The sequence below is a fragment of the Ambystoma mexicanum genome, chromosome 8, assembly GCF_040938575.1.
Source record: "Ambystoma mexicanum isolate Mex_15411 chromosome 8, UKY_AmexF1_1, whole genome shotgun sequence".
Lineage (NCBI taxonomy): Eukaryota > Metazoa > Chordata > Amphibia > Caudata > Ambystomatidae > Ambystoma > Ambystoma mexicanum.
Window position 1 is genome coordinate 1,510,202,472 of NC_090929.1, and position 20,520 is coordinate 1,510,222,991.

General features: G+C 48.1%; 1 protein-coding gene across 2 annotated transcripts in view; it reads right to left on the reverse strand.

Annotated features, from left to right (window-relative positions):
• Positions 1-18,673, reverse strand: part of CALHM2 (calcium homeostasis modulator family member 2) — a 184,245-nt gene extending 165,572 nt beyond the window's left edge. The window contains exons 1-2 of one of the 2 annotated variants that reach the window (XM_069611705.1): positions 18,501-18,673; positions 8,282-8,336 (exon numbers count right to left, since the gene is read on the reverse strand). The gene's annotated coding sequence lies outside the window, so the exon portion shown is untranslated. The remainder of the gene's footprint in view (positions 1-8,281; positions 8,337-18,500) is intronic. The other variant, XM_069611706.1, reaches the window with a different exon arrangement.
• Between the last annotated feature and the right edge of the window lie 1,847 nt (positions 18,674-20,520).

A 20,520-nucleotide genomic window follows, 5' to 3' on the forward strand; every position in this document is an offset into this window, starting at 1 on the left:
AGCATGGGGCATTGTGTTTAGTTGGGGGTGAGGGGGGCCATGGGGCATAGTGTTTGGTTAGGGGTGAGGGGTCATGGGGCTTAGTGTTTGGTTGGGGGTGGGAGCCATGGGGCATTGTGTTGCACTCCAAGAGTGAACCCAATAATAAATCTGAAACAGGCACAGTTAGGAGATGTACATCCTTTGGTTTATGAGGAAACCTGACCCAACGAAGGCCATACTCCTCTTGGCCAACCCGAACAGCAAACTACAGCAGGGAAAAAGAGCTGAATATCCAATCAAGGGTCAATAAAATATATATGATTTGATTGAACAGACGATATACAATTACTAAATTGAAATGATTCATGACAATGGATAATGTGTAGTACTAAATGTACGTTTGAAATGCAAATGAAATTCACTACCCCTCAACAACATATTCTTTTTCCATGTGTTTAATACAAATTGGGGGTTGACGGAGCCTCCTGCCATGCCCCACCTAACGCCCCGCCCATATTTACTTTTCGGGCCACTATAGCCCTCATGTAAAATACTTTCAGCCCTCTCTCAAAATCAGTTGTGCATCCCTGGCATATATGTATGTCTTTTAATGACACAGAATTGGTGGTGTTTCGGTAGGGATGCACACAATGTAACACTTCCAGGTGAACGATCTCAGGCTGGTATGGGAGTGACAGTTGACTGTCCCTTGAGTCATCATCATTGATTGTCAGATGGTGTGTGCCAGGGCTGTGTGCACTCCACAGGGGTGTGATTTTAGGTGTAGTAATTAGCCACCAGCTGCGTACGGGCTGCATCAACCCGTGCCCAGCGGGCGTGCATGTGGTTGGGGATGTGGGAGCACCACCATGACCACGGGCAGGCCCGGCGTGTTGCAACGTTGTGCAGGACACATGCTGCCACTATGATCCTGCACACTACTGGGGGAGCGTATAACAGCTGCCCGCCAGAACGGTCAAGGGAGCGAAGGCATGAATTGAGCACTCCGAATGTGCGCTCCACTATGCCCCGGGTTGCAATGTGGGCTGTGTTGTATCTTACCTCGGGTGGCGTGGTGGGGTTCCGAATTGGCGTCATCATGTGGGTGCTCAGAGGGTAGGCACTGTCCCCTGGGGAGGTGGTGATGGGTATCATTAGTGAGGTTGTGACATTACTCAGTATCTGACATGCATGCATGTGCAGTGGCATTTATACTCACCAAGCAGCCATGTATCGCCATGCCGCCGAGTTTCTAGGTCCCGGTTTAGGGTTGACATTCTGTAGATGAAACTGTCGTGGGTGGACCCTGGATAGTTGGCATATACTGAGGTGATGATTCCCTTGGCATCACATACTACCTGGACGTTGATGGAATGTCAGTGCTTGCGGTTTCTATAGATGTGCTCAGATGCCCTGGGGGGACGTAGAGTCACATGAGTGCAATCAATGGCACCTAGCACTTTGGGAAATTGTGCCACCCCGTAGAAATCCTGGATGGCAGCCTGCCTTTCTGCAGGTGTTCTGGGCAGGTATATGTGCCTGCAGACTGAGGGGCGTGCAGTGATGATGGCCAAGACCTGGTGTAAACAGCGTGACTGCGTGGCCTGTGACACCCTCCACTATGGCACTTGTCCGCTGAAATGATCCAGTGGCCAAGAAGTGCAGTACATTAAGGACCTTCTCCAGGGGGCTGAGTGCTTGGGAGCACAGAGTGGGTGATGTGAGGTCATCCTCCCACTCACTGACCAGGTTGAGTATTATGTGAGGTGGAAACCTGTACCTCCCATACACCTGGTCATCAGGCATCCCAAAAAGGATGGTTCTGGGTGTAAAACTTCTGGCCCTGACTTTCCTCCTCCTCCTCCTCCTCCTCCTCCTGCGGTATCCCACGGCCACTGCTGCTAGGAACGGTATATTCATCCTGGCGTCTGAGCTTGTTTGTTGTTTGCGCGTACTTTTATGCTGCGCGGTCGATGTACGCCTGCTTCCTGCTGGCGTACGTCTTTCCGGATTAGCGCGTCTTTTTTGGCGCATGCCTTAGCCCCGTTCAATTCCATTAATACGTGTGGTAGACGAGCGTGTGGCCATTCCGCGCACTTCCCTCCTGTACTTCCCCGCCCACCCCAGTAATACATGTACCCCGCTCACCCAGGCCCAATCGCGTGCAAAACTTCCCACGCACCCCTGAAATACACGTACCCCGCTCGCCCAGGCCCAATCGTGTGTAAAACTTCCCGCGAGCCCCTGAAATACACGTACCCCGCTCGCCCAGGCCCAATCGCGTGTAAAACTTCCTGCGCACCACTGAAATACACGTACCCCGCTCGCCCAGGCCCAATCGCGTGTGAAACTTCCCGCGCACATGCTATTTTTGACACAGCGGGTGTCCGTGTTTGTCGCGTAGCACGTCATTTGTCCTAGAGGGCCACAGTATGGGACATTCATCAGAGCTGTATATATGTGCTTTTTGTTAGCGCACATTTTTTTAATGCGCAGTTACGCTACCGCCTGCCTTCGTGTGGCGGACGTGTGTTGATGTACATAGTTGACTTTTGGTTTGTGTCATGAGATCGCCATTTCACTGCTGGGGGTGCTGGGGGACATGAGTGGGGGCCTGCTGGCAGGTGCCCTGCACTGCTGGGGGGTGGGGGTACAAGGGGACATGAGTGGGACATGAGTGGGGGCCTGCTGGCAGGTGCCCTGCACTGCTGGGGGGTGGGGGTGCTGGGGGACATGAGTGGGGGCCTGCTGGCAGGTGCCCCTCAGTGCTGGGGGGTGGGGGTGCAAGGGGACATGAGTGGGACATGAGTGGGGGCCTGCTGGCAGGTGCCCTGCACTGCTGGGGGGTGGGGGTGCTGGGGGACATGAGTGGGGGCCTGCTGGCAGGTGCCCTGCACTGCTGGGGGGTGGGGGTGTTGGGGCACATGAGTGGGGGCCTGCTGGCAGGTGCCCCTCAGTGCTGGGTGGTGGGGGTGCAAGGGGACATGAGTGGGGGCCTGCTGGCAGGTGCCCTGCACTGCTGGGGGGTGGGGGTGCAAGGGGACATGAGTGCGACATGAGTGGGGGCCTGCTGGCAGGTGCCCTGCACTGCTGGGGGGTGAGGGTGCTGGGGGACATGAGTGGGGGCCTGCTGGCAGGTGCCCCTCAGTGCTGGGGGGTGGGGGTGCAAGGGGACATGAGTGGGACATGAGTGGGGGCCTGCTGGCAGGTGCCCTGTACTGCTGGGGGGTGGGGGTGCAAGGGGACATGAGTGGGGGCCTGCTGGCAGGTGCCCCTCACTACTGGGGGGTGGGGGTGCTGGGGGACATGAGTGGGGGCCTGCTGGAAGGTGCCCTGCACTACTGGGGGTGGGGGTGCTGGGGGACATGAGTGGGGGCCTGCTGCCAGGTGCCCCTCAGTGCTGGGGGGTGGGGGTGCAGTGGGACATGAGTGGGGGGCTGCTGGCAGGTGCCCTGCACTGCTGGGGGGTGGGGGTGCAAGTGGACATGAGTGGGACATGAGTGGGGGCTACTGGCAGGTGCCCTGCACTGCTGGGGGGTGGGGGTGCTGGGGGACATGAGTGGGCCTGCTGGCAGGAGCCCCTCAGTGCTGGGGGTGGGGTGCAAGGGGACATGAGTGGGGGCCTGCTGGCAGGTGCCCTGCACTGCTGGGGGGTGGCGGTGCTGGGGACATGAGTGGGGGCCTGCTGGCAGGTGCCCCTCCGTGCTGGGGGGTGGGGGTGGAGGGGGTCATGCGTTGGTGATCAGTAGTGCAAGCTGACATGTGGCTTGCCTGGGGGGTATGCCCATGGTGGATGGGCTGCCTGCAGGACATGACCAGGGGTGCAGGGTAGTCCCCGGTGGTGTGGGCTGCCTGCAGGGGCCGTGGAGGGTGTGGAGCGAACACCTGGGAGGAGCCACACTGCCAATTGACGTGTAGGACTCCACGGCACCCCCGAAATACACGTACCCTGCTGAAATCGCGTGCGAGACTTCCCGCAAACCCCAGATTTACACATACCCAGGCCAATCGCGTGTGAAACTTAACGCGAACCCCTGAAATACATGCACCCCACTCGCACAGGGCCTATCGCGTGTGAAACTTCCTGCGAACCCCAGATTTACAAGTACCCGGGCCAATCGCGTGTGAAACTTCACGCGAACCCCAGGAATACACGCACCCCACTCGCACAGGGCCTATCGCGTGTGAAACTTCCCGCGAAACCCAGATTTACACGTACCCAGGCCAATCGCGTGTGAAAGTTCACACTAACCCAGAAATACATGCACCCCACTTGCACAGGGCCTATCGCATGTGAAACTTCCCACGAACCCCAGATTTACACGTACCCTGCTTGCCCAAGGCCTATCGCGTGTGAAACTTCCCGCGAACCCCAGATTTACACGTACCCCGCTCGCCCAAGGCCTATCGCGTGTGAAACTTCCCACACACCCCCAAAATACACGCACACGCTATTTTTGACACAGCGGGTGTCTGTGTTTGTCGCGTACCCCTTTGCACGTCATTTGTCCTAGAGGGCCACAGTATGGGACATTCATTAGAGCTGTATATACATGCTTTTTGTTAGCGCACATTTTGGCGCACATTTTTTTCATGCGCAGAGACGCTACCGCCTGCCTTCGTGTGGCGGACGTGTTCAGGCCTGTGCACGTCTTTGCCCGTGCGCTGGTTTGCCCTATTCGATTCCATGAATACGTGTTGTAGGCGAGCGTGTGGGTGCTCCGCGCACTTGCCTCCTGTACTTCCCCCGTGACGCCCACATTTTCACGCGTTGTTCCCCATTCCACGTGTCATGCCCCTTGTTACGCCTACTTTTGTTATGTGCGCTTTCGCTGTGGCCGTAGCGCACGCCGTTAGATGACCTGTGCGCCGGCGTGCGCCACGCAGATTTTCAGCGCACATCCCAGATTTTACTCGCGCACAGACTTCCATGAACTGCGATTCGCACGGTTTTGCACGCTTGCGCGGGAATTTTCAGCGCACATTAATTCCATGAATCGGCCTGTAAATCGCGTGCCTCGCATACAGAAGTAACTCTTGCCGCTTCGTATAATATCATTCATTAGATCATCGCGAGACTGCACGCGTTGGTCCTTTGGGAACATGACATGAGTTCCACTGGGGATCAATTTAATGTGTGTTAGTGTCCTGAGATGTAGGCTGTTGCAGGTACACGCGGCGTCATCAGCCTGTAAAACTCGGAAAGGACTGTGTCACGTTAGTATGTTACACTGTAAAAACCAATCCCAAGAAACATATTTGCAGAAAAAAACCTCAAAATAAGTGGAAGTGTCATAACAGAGCTCTAAACTCACAGGGTTTGATTGTTGAACAATCGTCGTCTGCCGATGTGTCGCACCTGCATGTGTGGGCTTTCACGTGCTGCCCCCCTCCCCTCTGCCCCCCTCAGAGGCCTGCGTCGACTTGCTCAGAGCCAGTGGCGTCACCAGGAATCAGATTTAGGAGGGACACAGAGGGGGCCAAAGACAAAAGTAGGGGGCCACAGACAAAAGTAGTGGTAGAACATGGTCATTGCTCGTCTTAGGTAGGGGGCACAAGGGGGTGGGCACAGGGTTTCACAGGGGGGGGGCCTGGCCCCACCAGGCCCCAGCCTAGCGATGCCACTGACTCAGAGCGTGTGTGGAATGGGTTTCCCAGTACCCGGCTCAGAGTGTAATGCGATACAGTGAGCGCGCTCGCCACCACCGCAGACAGCCTGCGACGTGTGCGTGCAGCTCCCACCCTCGCACACGATTCACCACCGCAGACAGCCTGCGACGTGTGCGTGCAGCTCGCACCCTCGCACACGATTCACCACCGCAGACAGCCTGCGACGTGTGCGTGCAGCTCTCACCCTCGCGCACGGTTAACGGACATTCCGGCCCGCGGGTAGAGGGGAGGCTTCTGCTGTACAGTCATATTATAGCTCCACCAAGGGGTGCCAGTGACACGCTGGGCCTGTGACATCACGCCAAATGGCATCCACTCTGCTATTGAAAGCTACTCACCCATAATTGCATGCTGTAAAACCATGTTCCATCCCTGCGCTGTCCACTCGGACCCACATTGCAGGAAGAGGGGAGGAAAATACGGTATCCTCTCGCAGTGACGTCAGAGCCGTTGAATTCCGTCATTCTTTTCCGTGACGTCCCAGTAGGAGGATATTGCATTCAAAAAGGGAAATAGTTGCAGATGGATTCCAGGCCATACACAGGAAGGCACTGAGTGCTGGAGGGGTACCAGAGCAGTGGGTGGGAAATTCTTCCTCCAACCACCGCTGGAGGGATACCACAACAGTGGGTGGGAAATTCTCCCACCAACAGTGGGTGGGAAATTCTCCCACCAACAGTGGGTGGGAAATTCTCCCACCACCGTTTGACTTAGTGGGCCTGATTCATGGAAGTGTTTTATAATGGCGCAAGCCCATAGGAAAACGCTCCAAACATGTATGGTGCTTATTGCAGCCATTCACCTCCTGAAATTGGGGAGGGGGATCAGAAGAGGGGAGCACAGGACATAGCAGGGTCGGACTGGGCCATAAAATTGTCTCGGGCACCAATGAAAATGTGGCCCACCGTTCCAAATGGCTATTCAGACCTTTTGTGACACTGGGCCTCATTACGACCCAGGCGGATTTCGCGGTGCTAAATGCACCGCGAAGCATGGCGGAAAGCCGCCGATAGCGCCATGGGGGTTGGCGGATTTACCGCCCCATTCCGACCTCGGCGGAGCGGTAAATCCCCAATCCCCATTCTGCCCTTCCCCATTCCCATTTTTGCCCCATAGGGTATAATGGGAGTGGGGAAGGAGTTAATTACGCCACCGTAAAATACGGTGGCGTAATTAACAACGAGGTCCCGTAGCGCCATGGTTTTCTCCGGCTGGTAAAACCAGGCGGAGAAAACCTCCATGGCGCTACGGGAACTCGTAGTATGGCGGAGAGGTACGCCATGCACTACGCTGGCGTAATACCCTCTCCGCCAGGGTCCTAATGAGGCCCACTGTTTGAATAGTACTCAAGGGGGAGACTTTTTGATAAAGTGTGATGCTAATTGTGCATTTTAAAGAGTATTCTGCAACACTGGACAAAACTGCTGGCCCCAATTGGCAAAAAAAGCGGTCCACTTTGACCAAAGAAACTGGACCACACCAGCATTTTTTTTTTGGTTCTGCCAAGGGGCTATTGCCCTGTAGGCCAGTCCGATCCCGGAGTGGAGGGAAAACGCCATGAGAAGGAGCAGCTAGAATAGGCGAGCATGATGGTATGTGATTGTAATTGGTTATTTATAACGCGCATAAGAGATGTTTCTAAGCGCAGATCTGGGATCGAACCTGTGTTGCTCTGCATCACCTTGTTTCCAAGGCCAGTTCGTTGCACCTGAGCTATCCTCCTGAGACTGGGTCCTTATCTATTACTTTGTGGTAATTTTGGGCCAGCCTGGGCACTGAGCATAAATGAGCATTAGATCCGCGAGGGAGCGGGGAACAGGGAAAGGGGCGAACATGGTGGTCATATGTTATTTGGGCCTATAGCGCTTTGTCTTCTTTTGGAGTCCTTCAAGGTGCTGAGCATGGTCACAAAAAGAGAGGAATGATTCCATGAGAGACAAGGATGGAACAGGCTAGAGGGAGCGTGATGCCACGTTAGTGGCTTTTATAGCACCTTTTGCCCCCTTCGTGATCAGCCGAAATAGAAGAAGGGAGAAGACAGAGAAAGAGGACAGGAGAGGAAGGGGACAGAGTAGAGAGAAGAGAAAACACAGCAGATTGATTTCCGACCCCTCTTCGGGTTTTCTGCACTTCAGACACACCTCATCACCTCATTAAGAGAGGCAGATGTCCAAGGTACAATAGAAGCAATACAACGCCCCCCCCCCCAAACAATGTAGCTTTCAAAGAGCTGCAAAAACACCCGTGTACACAACAAAACTATAGGCATCAAGAAAGTGGAGGTGAAGTATCTAGTATTTACCGCTGTGATACTCTGGGTCTGGGCGCTACCGACAAATACAATAAATACATACAATAAATAAATAGTGAGTCGGTAGGAATGCAGGCAGGACTCCGGCAAGGCTCAGGACACTGGTAAGTACAGAAAGGAAGGCTTCTCTATTAGCTGCAGATGAAAGTAAGAAGCTACAAGCAGGAGAGCTGGGCAGGCCCATCCTCTCAGACAGGGCATCCATGCTGCAGGCCCCACCGCCTTCCTGGAGCCCCAAGGTCGCTGCCATTCTCTCACTCACCATTCCACAAGCCAGTGCGCACGCACGTACATACACACATCACTAAAGGAGGCTACCTTTCGCTGGCTTCCAAGCAACCTTGTGGATGGGGGGGACAGGTTGATTTTCATACTGCAGACGGAACGGCAGAGTGGGAAAAAAAAGAGGAGAAATGGCGTTAGTACGCAACCTATACTCCGATGACAGCATAACAATAAGACCAGCAGACAAAGGGGGCGTGTTGGTGATACAGAACACACATGATTATGAAAGAGAATGCAAAAGACAACTAGATGATCAAACTGTCTATTCGAGAATTGAACATGACCCCACTAATGACATCAGCAACAATCTGGTAATCCTCTTAACCAGAGCAGAAGAAAGAGAAATGATTACTAAAAAAACCAAAGCATTCTTACAGACATCGAGACCAAGCATCCCACATTTTTACCTTTTACCAAAAATTCATAAAGGATTAATAAACCCACCCGGGAGACCAATCGTGGCGGCAACAGGGGGAATACTGTAACCTCTTGGTACTTATATAGATTACTTTTTAAACCCCATAATACAAAAAAACAGAAACTTACGTCAAAGACAGTACACACTTCCTGAACATTTTGGAAAACATACGATTAACTGAGAACGATATCCTATTCACAAATGATGTGGCAAGCCTCTATACGAGCATCCCCCACGATTTGGGTCAAGAAGCAGTAGAGTGGCTCCTCTTACGAGAAGGAGAGATAGGGGCAGTGAAGGAGTTTATAATGTCTCTTCTGATTTTCATTTCAACAAACTCCTACTTTAGATACAAGAATGACTACTACATCCAAATATCTGGTACCGCCATGGGCGCAACCATGGCACCGTCCTACGCCAACGCTTTCATGTATCGCTTTGAAATTACCCACATCTTACAAAATGCACAGTGGAAGATCAAGCTCAAATTGTGGATACGATATATCAATGACATTTTCGGTATATGGCAGGACACAAGAGAAACATTGAACGAATTTCTTCAATACATCAATAGCATTGACCACCGGATACACTTCACTTCTGAAATAGGGAACCCCGGGATACATTATCTTGACATCAATGTCAAAGTGCATAACCAACAAATTACAACAACTCTGTTTTCCAAACCTACAGACAGGAACAATTTACTACATCGGATGAGTTTTCATCCGCAAAACACTCTACGTAATTTACCTTATGGACAAATCCACCGCCTCAAAAGGATCATCAGCGACCAGAGTGAATTCGAACAAGAACTAGTTAAATTGAGCAAGAAATTAGAAGACAGATGATATCCAGAGGAAGATATTAAAAAGGCAACAGATAAAGTAACATCCAAAACAAGATTAAGCACCCTCACTCCAAAAGACAACACAACATCACCATCCCTGGTATATGTGTCTACATTTTCAGCCCAGAGTATGCAAATTAAGAGGTGCATCAAAAAACATTGGCAAATCCTCACTAAAGATGAGAGAACTAAAGATCTGTTTACCGACCCACCAACATTTGCTTACCAGAGGTCTAACAACTTGAGAGACCTTCTTGTGAACACACGTGATGACAAACTAAGAAGAAGCAACTCAACAAAAAGAAGTGGCACTCATCCGTGCCTAAACTGCAGTAATTGCAACAACATAATAAAAGGAGGCTTTGTGCTACATCCATATACAGGAGAAAAAATCCTGATAAAATACCACGCCACCTGCAACACAGTGAATTATGTATACTGCATACGCTGTCCTTGTGGGCTGTATTATGTGGGAGAAACAGGCCGCAAGTTGCGAATCCGCATCAATGAACACAAATCATGCATACGAAACAACAATACAAATTCAGCAGTGGCTAAACACTTTAATGAAAATAAGCATAACATTTCGCAAATCAAATTTCAGGTACTAGAAGTTATTGAGAACACCTCCATGGATACCAAGAAGAAAAGACAATAGGGGGAATGTTTTTGGATTGACAGACTGGAAGCATTATCACCGCGAGGAATGAACGATGAGTTTGATCTTAACTGTTTTTTATAACATACCTAATCATAACACTTTTTTCATGTCACTTTTGAGTATCAATGAACCCATGATCAATGAACCATGATCAACGTACTGTATGATCTGCAGATTACTATGAGTTAATTGTTGATCACTTTGTGTTACTTACGGATCACTCAATTTTGAAAATCTCTTCTTTTTACATATATAGACATTAGGTCTTGAGAATATTATCAGACAGGATATGCCTAGGTTCGCTTCTTGATTAACCATTGACATGCTGCATTTGTTTAACTTAATATTCAATTTGAACCTAAGGACTAGCTTTCCCATTAGATGTTCATTAACATCAGAGGTCCATCAATAAGTATTCTCTAGATATTGTCCCTTTTTTTCAAAATTTGAACTTTATTGTCCCATACATGCATATACATGCGCAACAAGCACACGCTATATTTACACAAGTCATTCATAGTTGAAGCACACGCTTCATCTATAACATAATTCTTATTAATTTCACTTGAGCCTATATTATTATATCATCCTATTAATCTTTAATACTCTGTCACTAATTCGTAGTTCAACATCACAACATTGAGCATTTGCCCATACCAAAATGGCCGACTCGCTCTTCGGCGCACTGCCATTTTAAGCATCGACGTTGCTACGGCAACGTTTAACATGCACACGGAGACAGGAGCACAGTTTTGAGCAGACCGCCACTGGTGCCCTCATTAGCGCGATCGGCGCTCGTAAGGTAAGCAGCATTCGAAAGTATATAATTAAGTGAACGGCAGATCAGATGATCCGCGGCCACTAGAAATACGTACTTACAAGCATTACAATATTTTTTCTTGCAGCGTTCGGCTAACGCATGCTGATACAAAATCTTCACGCTCAAGTTGAGCAGCAATAACATCTGCCTCAGGGTAGTGACACTACTGGGTGAAGGTGGATGACTAACTAGACACTACCTAACTTTCAAGATATAACATTAAACATCCGTACTAACACGGCACCATATTATTGAACATAACGAGTACTTGTGACACACTAGAGTAACTAGACAAACAAAATGGTTTTACTAATGAAATTTTTCAAAATCCTGAGTAACAACAACAAACCAGTATTGTATATGTGCAGTCTGTTTTTTACATAATTCACGAACAGTCTGATATATGTTCTCTCTTCTCTGTGTTATATGTATATGTCTGTCAACTGTGGGTACCCTGTTTTGCTAAATGTATGCATACCTGATGCTTTTTTCTAACAGTAAGATTATTGAATGTAACCTGGCTCTGAAGAAGGAAAATAATTTTTCCGAAATGCATTAGCCCTAGGTTCTTTTTTCATTTGCCAATATATCAGCAGACAACGAATTGGTTTTGTCTAACCAATCGTTATCATAAGAAAGAAAGACAATTTTTATGAATAAAAGTATTTTCAAGAAACACCTTAGGTCTGGGCTTACTTTAATTTCATTCAGTTCAGCAGCATTGCACAGAGGTTCGCAATTGCGAAGCAGTGAGAGAGTGCATCTGGCACTGGCCACGATATACTTAATTGGTTAGGCTAGCTCTTGAAACTTTCAGCCAAAGATGAAGAGTCGGTGATGACTCGGAACACGTGTCAGGCTACTTCGTTATTAAACTCATTGGACTCATGAGAAATCCCTCCTTTGAATTACTTGGAACACCTGTCACTATTGCGCTGTTCAGCGCAGTGAGACTGAGAACGGTCTGTGTTCATTCACCTTTGAAACTAGCCTTTACTGTCATCAAAGATATAAAATAAGCGATTTAACCCCTGTGGGTATTTTAGGAGTGCGGCCCACACCGAAGGCTAACTAGCCTAGGTCCTTTCTTTTTCAGTATATAACGTGTGACCAGCACTGAGGAACTGTATAGTGGGCTGCACCCTACTGAACATCACTACATTAAAGTGAATACTTATAAAAATTAATCCAGTAAAGACAAGTGAAACAAGCTGTGCACCCTCTCCCGTTCTTCAATTCTGAAAAATCCACCTGCCCATTCTGCTCGCTGAGGGAAAACTGTGCTTTGGGCCATTCTGGCCCACTAAATTTCACGTTTTTGTGACTTCTGCCATTGGCTCCAAAGGGTTTCGTCCAATTATCAGGCATACCATGGTTTAGCCTCCTCATTGTGAAAAATATACGAGTTGGAAATAAATCTATATCCCAAAATATTGGATCAATTAATCAATTATTGGTCAATCTCGCTCTGCCGATGGATACCTGGCTCATCCCTGGTTGTAGACAAGAATATCATGTTTCTATAGAGGGTCATTTTCGTTTAAAGAAACAAAATAAGGTTACAATACCTTACTACATGTAAAAAGTACAAAATTTGGGAATCCCAATCTTATGGTTTGGCCTACTAGTAAACACTCCTGTTGACCGTAACTCACCCTTTTGTTTTGGAGTGTTTTTGAATGTTCTAATGTGTTAGTAGATGTGTGTACTTTGTATATTGCTGCTGTTTGTGCGCCTGTGTATTCTTGTGTCGGTTATTGTTTTGTGTGAAATCTAGCATATAGATGGTAGAACAAGTGTGTGTATTTGTGAGACATTCCTTTAGGTGAGCGTGGGAGTATGATCTTACTATTGCTGATGTTGTCATGTGTACTTTTATAATGTATTATAGGTTTCTTGGTACATAGCTGGTGTATGTTGTAAATATAGGCGTGTGCATTAATCATACTTTTTGACTTGTTGTTTGTGGGGGTGATTTAAAGTTCCAGAAATGTTGGTCTTATTTTATGTTTAGTGTTTAGTTATCGTCTAAACCTTAATATTGGCAGTCTCACTATTTGCAGGCTTTCACTTGTTAGCTGTTGTAAATGAAACTTAAAAAGAGCAAATAAAAAAAGCCTCACGTCTTTGCTTCTGATTGTATAATTTGCATGTGAGCAGTGGGGACCGATTTCTGTGGGGTGCTACAGATCACCCTGTGCGCATTTAATTTGTGGTTATATTTTTTGTTTGTTTTGGTTGTGTGTTTGTTTTGGGGGCTGAATATTGTTTTGTATTCTGTCACCTCCCACTCCTACTGCACATGAATAAATGGTGCTACTGCGTGGAATGAAGGCGACGACGGAAAAAGAAGCTGCCAAAATGGAGGAGGCACCCCGATAACCGGGGCAGGGGCCTCACTCCCCCCCCCCGGGTAAGGGGGAGGTACTTGTCCAAAGAACGCCAAAGCACTTGGAAAGCCTGCGAAGGGCGCAAAAGAAAGGGGTGGGGCAAGCCGCATATAAGTGGCGGGCGTCCTGCAGGAAAGGACTTGCAGTTTCAGCAGCAGGACACCCACCGTCGGAGGAGAGGATTTCGTTTTCCACCCAACCACCCTGCATTAGGAACAGCTACGGCGAGGCCTGGCCATTGACGTCACGGGACGGCAAGGCAGTGTTTTGGTGACCTGTGATAAGAGGCAGACTCCGAATGGGCTATTGCTAAGCCGGAAGGGTCTTCGCTCATTCGGACCAGTGCCTCCTGGGAGCCTAAACATCGGGGGCGTCTGGTGGTAACAATGAGGGCTCAGCTTCCCCCCAACAAACGGCACTCTCCCAGCCCAGGAACACCTGCAGGAGCAGGCGGGTCTCAGAGACACGAAGGGTTTGGGGGGAGTTGTGCCTATTATGGACTTTGGGAAAAAGGGGGAAGCAGGTTTTGGATACGGAGCAGTCGCCACACCTTGAGCTATTTTCACAATTGTTTGCTGTGTTTATTATGTGTGAAAATAAATCTGCAGCCTTTTTTATGCTAAAAAGAAAACATCACCTTCTGCACCTTACTGGAGGGAAAAGGAAGGGGCAAAATGAACGAGTAATGGTAATGCAAGTTGGCGTAACAAATGGACAAATGCCCAGGTTATAGTCTTCACGATCCACATTGGTTTTCATTGAATGTTGTCCATCTGACCCCAATGTCATACATAGCGCTGCTAGTGTGGGGTTGGTGCAGCGGATCAACATGTGCTTTTTGCATAATATTTTCATGTTATGGTAGGTTTTCCATTTTGTTTTGTCCCTCCGACCCTGCTGCGCATGACAGAGCAGGGGTCAGTGTGTTGGTACTGCTTTATGTTGCATTCTGTTATTGCCTTCATGCCTACACGTGTACAGAAATATTGATAATGTGTTTTGGCCCTAAAAGTTAAAATATCTCACGTTTGGCTGATTAGATCTTCTGTTTTGGCCGCATGCACTACTCCAGCCGAAGACCAAGCTGTTTGTCATAAGTCGAGACACATAATGTTGTGGTATGGCGGGCTAGACAGGGAATTTTTCTGCCTTTATGGAAATTTCTATGCAAAAAAACAGGCCTTTCCCAGCTAACATTTTTGGTATGAAAACCTTCATGAAAGAGAACAAATGTTGCAGAAGGAAATATTTTCACATTTTCCTACATAACGCTCAATGTATGCTTCGAGTTGCAAATGCTAATTCATTATATATATATATTAGACAGAAAGAGGGACTGGAATCATATATTAGACAGAAAGAGGGACTGCAATCCAATCCAGGGCGCAACTGCACTCCGGCTGTGCTCGTGAGAAGAAACATCAATCTTCTTCACAAATCCACAACAGTCAGTGTTTTTCAGTGCAGCCAAAGCGTCCTTTATTAATTAAAAGTACGTGGACAAAGGAAGGCAGCAGCAGTTTAAAACAAAAAAGAACGACGCGTTTCACCCTGCTAGGGCTTCGTCTGGTGTGTAACATGGAGAGAAGACTGCAGTAATATAGACTATCATATGTAAGTCCATCTTCAGTGTTTGGCACTTGAGTGAGTTAGCTGATAAAGAAACAACAAACAAACAAGCAGGCAGCCATGTTAGAACATAATGAACATTACTTCTGTTCTCTGTCAATGTTTGTGTTTGTGTAAAATGCTAACAGTTCACTATTATAGCTATTCATAAGGTCATCCCAGAACTTGATTATCCCAAGTGGGTTAAAACAGGATGTTTTATATGGAATTTTTACATTTTTCAAAACATATTTTTAAAAATTATACACATCATCCGTTCAAATGTTCGACATTTTGAAATTTGCACATCGGGATGGTTGTTCTACATTTTCTTTTGTGCTGACCAAGTATTCATCTTCCCAAATGGGTAAGTTAGTAACTTGGCACTGCATGATACAGCGAAGTGCTATGTGCTTTTAAAGTGCAAGTTATAAAGCTTCGAATGATACATATAATTAATATGTATCAATATATATTAAAGTGCTTTGTGCTATGTAAACATAGATGAACTGTTCAATAATAAAGTGCTACGTAAACACAGGTGGACTATTCAATGATGAGGTGCTATGTGCTATCAAGAAGGATATTTAGTAAAATACATATAATTCATATATTGACCTGGGAGGATGTGCGTTACCCTGACGGGTGCCTCAATCGGTCTAAAAGATGTGCTGTGTGTATGTAAAAATACTAAAAATGCCTAGGGATCCTATAGCCCATATATATATATATATGGATTCGTCCAAGGGGAGCGAAGTTATAAGCCACCCAAAAAGTGCTCTTCCTATGGGCTTAGCAACTTAACCATAACTACGTGGCTGCTCCCGCAGGCCATGTAATTAGAAAGAGATGGTTTTCTTCAGCTTCTAAACTCTGATAATATTCGTTACCACCCGCTTTAATGGTACACAGATTATCAGCTTTAAAAAGATGAACAGCCTGAGTCAGTTCTGCCAGGATTTCAACTCCTGAATGCAGACTGCACATAGATCTCTAAAGCTATCTTACAAGTGTTGCTCCCTCCTAGAATGTCCCCCATAATCCTGCAGTTGGAAACATCCTCATTGCCGATGGCCACCCACCAGGGATTAGCAGTTGTTTGCCATGTTCTATTTAAAGAAAGCTGTCAATACCTTTGCCCAAGTTATAGCTACCCATCTACAATTCTATGTCCAGCTGTCATTAGCTATGCATACGATGAATCCAACAGCTGTTTCATCTAACGACTAAGATCAGTGTGGATCCCTCAAGCAGGGCCAGCCTTTGGGCAGAGCCGATCGGACGGCTGCCTGCAGCGCCATCAGCCCCTGCGCCATGCTATTTTGGAAATCTTTCAAGGGCTACCGCGAGCTGGCGTGGTGGCAGAAGGTGCGGCAGACACCCTATTGAAATTAAATGCACCTCGCTCTTGTGCTGGCGCTGGGCTTTCCAACATTGGTTGCCAGATTCCAGTAACTCCCTGCTCCAGAGCAGGGAGTTACAAAAATATTTAGCACTCGCCCACCCTCAACATTGACCAGGAATGGGGCGCTACATTTTTGTTTCACTGACTGGGGACCTGCTGCCGCTAAGACCGGCCCTGCCCTCAAGGGCGACTAAGAACCTAAACTTAGACTGTCCCAATGCAATGAATTCAATGGTCTCTTAGTCCATTACAAGCACTTAATTGGATCTTCGGTTTGATCGTGCTATATAAGTGTCCAAGGGTATGTCCCTGGCACCTTGAGGAAGACCTAGCTGTGCTGCAAAAGGACTGATCCAAAATGAGCAGTCACCTCCTGTGGCCCTTAACTGCCCGTTCCACCCAGTCGCCTTCTCCCACTGCTTCAATTCCTCTGAGCTTTGAAGCAGTTTGCTCTGCGTGTAGCGTGTAACTGGAGACTGTGGCTTGAATCATGTGCAGCTATGTATGATATGATATATGATATGGCATTTATAACGTGCCTATACACAAGTGTTTCATGGCGTATGGGTTTCCAAACGTCAGTAAAGTAACAGACAGCACACTTATAGATGCAAACATGCGCTATTCCATTTGAGAGATGGTGCTAGAGGCTGATTTTAGTTTGAGTTAGTAGGCGGTGCTTTACCGCCACCTATAGGCCAAGACTATTGCATTAGATTACAGATAGGGAGAAGTGGCATATGAGAAGGGACACAAAGCTTGTAAGTGTTTGGTTATTTGCCCACCCATTGACTGCTCAAGGCCATGCTAATCCCATTGGCCATTCCCACCCAGTTCCTGCCTCGCCCGCACAACACCTCTCTTCATGGGAACTCTTTGAGCTCGCTTTAATGAAGCCTTACCATCAAACTTGCACTGGAAGAGACTGCCAATTTTTTTTCAAAGCAGTCATCTGTAAATTAATGACTTAACTGGAGTGGTAAACATACTACTGGTGTAATACAAATGTCTTAACCAGATCTGCCTTCAGCCACTCGATTTATAAGCACTATGCCTGTCCTTCACTGAAGTCCTGTCAAAAACATGCACTGGGAAAGCCAACAGTTTTGGCTTGTGTCAGCGGTGTAGGTCTGGAAAAGACCCAGAGCTATGCTAATGTCAGAAATGTCAGGACTGGGGGCTAGCTAGCCTTTTGGTTGTAGCTCCTGAGATTCTATCCGAGGCTACAACCAAAAGTCCAGGGGCTATAGCCCCCTTAGCCCCCCCCCCCCACCCCTAGCAACGCCTCTGGCTTGTGTACAAGTAGTAGGCATTTGCCAGGCACTGCTATTAGATGCCCAGGTCAGCTGCTACCATCAGTGGCCAGTCAATACCACTACGGCAGTGCCAGGCAAGTGCCTTTCCCATGCCTACACAAAAGCCCAAACTGTTGGCATTGCCAATGCTTGTTTTCTTTGCCTGCTGTGACTTAACATGCTGGATGTATAGTCGGAAATCCAGGTGCACAAGTGCAAGAACACAAAGCGCAAAATGGACTCCACCACAACGTATGCACATCTTTGCATACACATTAGCTGGAAGGAAAGCACACATCTGACGGGGAAAGAAGTCAGTACTGGGGAGAGGACACTGCTTCAGCACAACTATCGCAGCTGCCAGACCCATCTGTCTGTTATTTACAATCGCATACGTAATGCAGGTGGAGTTAGTGAACTGCATGCTTATTTAATGCACAAGACAATGGTTACTCACACCTGACAGGGCCTGCTGAAACGCCACAACCCTAGAAACACTGAAAGCAGAGCAACAGCCAGCAGGGCTGCTGGAGCCCGGAACTGCAGCTTCTATTTTCGGTCCTGTTCTGCTGGAACAGAGGGAGGAAAAACTGCCTAATATGTGTGATTCAGCAACAGACCAAAGAGAAGAGAAAAATAACATGCTATTTCAGAGTAAAGATAAAACGCAGCCCCAACAAGGCACAAAAGTGTGAGCATCACGGATACATTCCTTTAAAGGCACGAATTTTAACAAAACAGTGGCAGCGCCATCCTTAGAGCGCGGAACAGTTAAGAAAGAGTGATTCTTCTAGGCACCACTCACCGCCCAGCGGAATCTCGCGGCTGTGTAGGTGGGGGCTCCCCGGTGTGCAGTTAGTTACTACGCTGTTGTGTTGTTGTGCAAGTCTTCCAAGAGCGTGGAGCCCGTTTCCCTGGGCGCTGCACGGGCTCCCCCGTCCCGCTGGTGTCTCCAGGAACCCACTTACTCCAGAAAGCGTCCTGTAAACGGATCTTGCTGGCGTGCCCTGCGGGGAGGGTGGGGTGGGAAGCTTGACGTCTGCAGCCGGCGTGTTCCCTGCAGCTGGGTGTTCAGGGGGGCGGGTAGTCCCATCCGATCAGCGGGGCTGCACACTGTGCAGCAAAGAGCAAGTTCAACAGCGACCCTCGCATGTCACAGATTCGAACACGATTGCAGACTGCAAGTACAGTAGCCGATTCTAACAGGCTGCTCACGTTGGTTCAGGACGCCCCCTCTTTGGCAGAGTCTTACTGGTGTAACCCCATTTAACCCAGAGCGTGCCGAAGAGCGTGCCGAATACCATACCCCCCTCGAAGTTGTGCGAGTATTCGACTCTTGCCGTGCCCAAAGTACGCTAACTTAGTTCCAAACTTGTTAAACGCTTCATAAGAGCAACTGAAACGACTCTTCGGCATTTTTGTTGCCAGGTTTCTTATTTTATAACACATACACTTAAAGCAGTAAAATCAGGTTTTTAACAAGCAGCCCTTTGAGTTAAATTTCCGAAATGTCAATTGCTGAACTCCTCCGGAGTATTTTTGAAACCCGAATGTGTGTTTGACAAATGGCAACTTTACCTACTCACCTCTGGCTAGACGAAGTTTGACTCAGTCACCCCTGCGTTCAACTTTCAAATGAATCCAAGACGAAGCGGTTCACCGTCTGTCTTTGGTTCCTGTTCAAACATTTCTATACGTTCAACTATTGTGAACCTTTTCCCAGCGTGTTCTCCGTTTTGTGGAAGATTGTAACTCACTAGCAGGAACAGGGTAACTAGAATGTTAGGTGTTTTGTTTGTTTTGTATTTGTGTAGGGAACGCATAGAACGTACTGTGGATGTGCATTGTGGAATGCTATACAATAACTCGCTTGTTCCAGTAACATGTCAGAACTGTCGCATATGCAGGTGTGTTTTTTTTACCTTGAAAAGTACCCTATTATTTACAATACTCTGTTTAGAAATCAAATTCGGTGTCTACTGAGTTCTGGGCAGTTCCCCTTGCCGAGTTCCAAACCTCGGGGCTGTGAGGACAAGTACTCTTTGGAGTGGGGCCGTTGGAAGTCGAATTTTGCTGACCTCCATTCTTAGCAGCGATGGTCGCTGGAACTCGAGGGCATGCGCATTTGGCCTAAGTGCACCCCATTGAGGAGACAGAGGATGGATGGATGGATGGTTATCTGGAAGGGGTGGGGTACGGGAGGGTTGATGGGGAATTGGGGAGGTTAAAGGACAAAAGAGGGAAGGCGGTAAGACAGCTGAAGGCATCAAGAAAGCTGGCAGCATTCTACCCACTCCTGAAGACCAAGTCCATGCCCCTCTGAACAAAGAGCAATGTCTACAAGGTGATCATCAGACCTACCCTGACGTATGACTCCCCAGCATGGATGACCAGCCAGGAGCGACACCTGATGAGTCTTCAGAAAGTCCAGAACAAGGCCCTGCGGATAGCGGCTGGAGCTCCACTCTTCACAAGGAAAGATGACCTTCACAGAGTACTGGACGAACATCTAGCAAAGCTGAGCAAGAACTTCTGCCAAGGACTGGATCAGAACACAACCCCTCTGACGAGGAGACTCACTGCCACCACTGCAAACCCTTTTAATTGTCCAGTAGCCCATCACAGCGAAGATCCTGTAAAACCAGCCTTACTGTGACAAGTCCACAAGGACCATGAATAAATTCAACCCACAACTACACACTCAACCCAAAAGGATGGAGTAATGAGGCGCAAGTACAGGTTTCCAATAATCACCACCAATCTATCAGCAAGAAGAAGAAAGAAAATCCAGGTAAGACATTTTCTTGGGTTGCCTCTTTGAAGAA